Source organism: Nicotiana tabacum, chromosome 23 (assembly GCF_000715075.1).
Source record: "Nicotiana tabacum cultivar K326 chromosome 23, ASM71507v2, whole genome shotgun sequence".
In the NCBI taxonomy this organism is placed as follows: Eukaryota; Viridiplantae; Streptophyta; class Magnoliopsida; order Solanales; family Solanaceae; genus Nicotiana; species Nicotiana tabacum.
In genome coordinates, this window is record NC_134102.1 from 97,735,627 (window position 1) to 97,739,905 (window position 4,279).

At 36.6% G+C, this 4,279-nt stretch overlaps 1 long non-coding RNA gene across 1 annotated transcript; it reads left to right on the forward strand.

Moving 5' to 3' along the window:
- LOC107825758 (uncharacterized) lies at window positions 1–3,336 on the forward strand. Its single transcript, XR_001657149.2, has 2 exons — window positions 1–141; window positions 3,010–3,336. It is a non-coding gene; the product is annotated as an uncharacterized LOC107825758 (long non-coding RNA).
- The last annotated feature ends 943 nt before the right edge of the window (window positions 3,337–4,279 follow it).

Consider the following 4,279-nt stretch of genomic DNA (forward strand, 5'->3'; position numbering starts at 1 on the left):
CAAAAAGATGCAAGATTACACAAGGGGATGGATACTCAGACCTTACATACAGATAGACGAAAAGTATCCATCCTATAAAAAGATATTCTGCTAAAAACTCCTACAACTACGACCAGCAACACGCTTCAAGGAGGCTCGAAGGTAATCTTTGCTCTTCTTTTATCAGCAATTCGAATTGTAGGTAATTTCCAACTATCCATGTTCATAAGACCTCTTACTTGTGTTGGTAAATCAACAAAAGACCGGAACACTTGAGTTTGTAATGAATCATAGCTCAAAGCTACAGTTTATCAACAACTTGATTGCTTTCCCTGAAATAATGATTCAAATTAAAAACTCTATGTCCCCTCAATCTTCTAAGCTCATTAACTTGATATGTTATTCTCCATGGAGTGTAGTAGTGCTTCCATTAACATAATTTACCGAGAGTTTGAAATCACTTCCTGCCAAGATATTGTGGAAATCACTCTCAATACACCACTTGATACCAAATAACAAGGACATTGCTTCTACCCAGTTACTAGTTACATGACCTAAGTTTATAGTGTACGCATAGATCAACCTCATAATGTCTCTTACTACTACTCCTCCCTCACAATAGCCATTCCTACAACTTCCATCAGAATTAAGCTTAACAAACAGTTCGGGGGGTGGGGGTGGGTGGGATTGTTCTACTTGGTTATGATAGTCTTCTTGAAATAGATAGTTGTATGGAATAATTGAGAGATGTTGTTCCATTCAGGCTTGATTCTGAACCTAAGGAATTGAGTATTCACCGCCTTAGAGATGGAGAAAAAGATAAGAGATATGGTCTTCCTTACATTGATTCTCTTGAATCATATTTGACTCCACACCTGGCTTTTCAAATTTTCTATTTTGTGATGATAGGTAAACTGTTCAACAGAAGGGCTTTAACTAGGTTTTGAGCGTTAAATTTCCACCAATTTAACAATAGTTGCCTAAAGGACATTCCAATATAGTACCTCTAGGGCCACATATAATTTTCCATACTTCTTGAGCATAAACTCCAGAACAAACAAGGCGATCTATTGTTTCAAGGTTAGGAATTCTACAACAATAACATCTAGAAGAAATAGAGAACCTCATCCTAAGAATTCTGGCACCAGATGAGATTTTATCCTCAAGGCCCTCCAAACAATAAAACTCATTTTGAATGGCACCTGTTTCTGCCAAGTCTTTGAATCAATCGATGAATTTTGCTCTTTCCTTCTGAATAAGTGCCCAGATGAAGCCGCAGAGAATGTACTTTTCTCATCAACAGTCCAAACTGGGAATTAAATTCAGCAGGTCTCAGTTTAAGCTTCATTGAGTCAAAGGAATTAAGCTATCCCATCCTCCCCACCACCATTGATAATTCACCAGTACTTCGGAGAGCTTAATGTTTGTAGGCTTACTTCCTTCTAGCAGAAAATTGTATAGTGGACCAAGATTGGTCTAGTTATCAAACCAAAAGGCAGTGTTCCCTTTCCCAACCTTTCACAATATGTGCATATCCACCTTTCTTTTAATCTTACACATAGCATTCCAAGTATGGGAATGCCTAGAATACCTTTTCTTGATTAAAGGATGTGATCTTTGATAGTTTTTACTCTTAAGAAACTTCTTCCATAGTGAATCATTGGTCCTTAAATCCACAATTGCTTTGCTATGAAATAATTACATGTATCTTGTAATTTTCTGAAATTAACTCCTCCATCACTGTATGGGAAGCATAAACTATCCCAGGAAGCCCTGTGAAATTTTTCCTTCTCGTCTGAACCTCCTCAAAAGAATTTTGCCAACATCATCTCTATCTGATGTAAGACTCCCTTGGGAGGGTGTATGGCTGACAGGAGATGAATTGGCAAAGCAAGCAAGACATGTCTGATCAATACCGTTGTACCACCTGTGGACAAAAGTTTGGCATGCCATCCTGATATCATTTGCAATACTTTGGCGACCAAGTCTGAGAAAATAGCTGTCTTTTTCCTCCCAACATATAGAGGACAACCAATGTACCTGATAGGTAGTTCCTTGTATTCCATTCTTGTGATCTCCATTACCCTTTGAATTAATTCTGCAGTTGCATTAGGAGACAATATGATACAAGACTTCTGTTAATTCACCAACTGTCTAGAAACTTTCTCATATACTGATAATGCCTCCATAAGCATCTCCAAGGATTTCCTGCACCCACTAGAAAAAAGAATAACATCATTAGCAAATGCAGGGTGATTAATTATAAGACCCTTCTTATTCATATAGAATCCAGTGAATTCTCTATGAATAGATACATCCTGTAACTTCCTGGTTAGAAATTCAGCACATAGGACAAAAAGGGAAGGGGAAATGAGAGCTCCTTGCCCAAGTCCTCTTTCAGATTTGAAGAAACCTTGTCTATTACCATTGACAAGTGGAGAATACCAATTACTAAAGACATGCTTAAACATCATATCAATCCATATTTCATTAAACCCCATTCTCCTCATCGAAGCACATAAAAAAAAACTAAGAAACTCTAACATAAGCTTTAGCCATGTCTACTTTCAACACAACATTGCCATTTTTATTGGGCTTAGAAATATCTTGAATGATTTCCCGAGCAAGTATAATATTTTCAGTTATAAACCTTCCTTTAACAAAACCATTTTGGTTCCCACTAATAAGGTTGGGCAGTAGCTTTGACAATCTAGAATTGAGAAGTTTAGCAAAATTCTTGCTCGCAATATTACACAAACTAATAGGCCTTATATCATTAAAATACTGGGGAGAGGACACTTTGAGCAACATAATGATACAAGTGTGTGTGAGCCACTTGGGTAGACTAGCCCCACAAAAGAAAGATTTTAAGGCCAAGACTAAGGTTGGAGCAACAAAGTCCAGGCCACCTGGAAAAACTTAGCAATAAATCCATCAGACACGGGGCTACTGTTAGGGTCCATTGAAAATATACAAGTCTTTATATCCTCCATAGAAGGAATAACAATCAGCTCATTGTTGATATCTCAGTGATCATAGGTTCAATGGCATCCAGATCAGAGAAGTCATTATGATCAGGCTTCTGGCAAAACAAATCCGTGGAAGTACCTAATTGCAGCTTTAGATACGTCCTATTGGTGATATTCATCCTGAATTTTGTTGATGCTCAATCTCCTTCTCCAATTTTTAATTACACTATGAAAATAGGCAGAATTAGAATCGCCATCTGTAAACCACTTCACTCTGGCCTTTTGCCTAAGGATACAGTTTTGGAGTTTGAGGTACCTCATGTAATAAACTCTAATTTTGTTAATATTGGTTCTGATAGCCCCATCGTTATCAGCAATCATTCTCTAACCTGATCAGCTCTATTTCCAAAAAAGTCCACCATATTGTGAAAATTGTACTTCCTTTTTTCATCTTGGTATAATAAAAAAAGTTTAAATTTGCGGTTTCATGTGGGCCAAGTTCTTCTTGTAGGTCTGCAAATTCTGAGGCAGTTAGTTCATATAATGTTCAGGAAGTGGGCAAAGGTAATGTAGTACCATCTCTGCTTTTGCAGTGAAAGCTTCACTCGAACAAATGGTACAACCATTACAAATCCTGTCTGAAAGTTTCCAAAAAAGTCATGTGCATGTTTTCTTCATAGAAAGGAAGGAAAGAAGATTGTGAAAAAAGGGAGAGAAAAAAAAGGGGTCACGTGATTAATAAAGTTTCTGTTACAGGTGATGGAAAATCTAACAAAGGGATATTTTTGGTTAACTTTGAAAAACTTAAAGATGTTTCCTTATTAAATGAAATATTATAAGGATTTAATGAAAGTTATGGTGAAACGGTGGTAAAGATAATTTTGGTCAAAAACTCTACAGTTGACGCCCCCCCTGAAATATCGGACACATCATGCTGCTTTGGATAGGCGTTGGTGGAGAGTTGGAAACATGGTTGAGTAGCACATATTGTAAAGTTTTCTTTAAATGGAATTGAATCAAAATATTTGAAAATGAGCTTCAAATTAGAAAACGTCAGAGTAAATTTCAACTAAGATTTCAGAAATCAAGATTTACAGTGGCTGCTGAATTAGTGCTATTTGCTTCACATAGCCGTTTCTTTTCTAAATACCATACCATTACGAAAAGTATGTCTTACTATAAGTTGGAACCACTTCAATAAGATAATGTGGTTGTATGGTAAATTCTTATGTTTTGGTATGTACTCAAATAAATGTGTTCGCGGATATTTTACCCTAGACTTGATCCTCAGACAATATAAACAAGTACTCACTTCGTTCTTGTTCTTATTT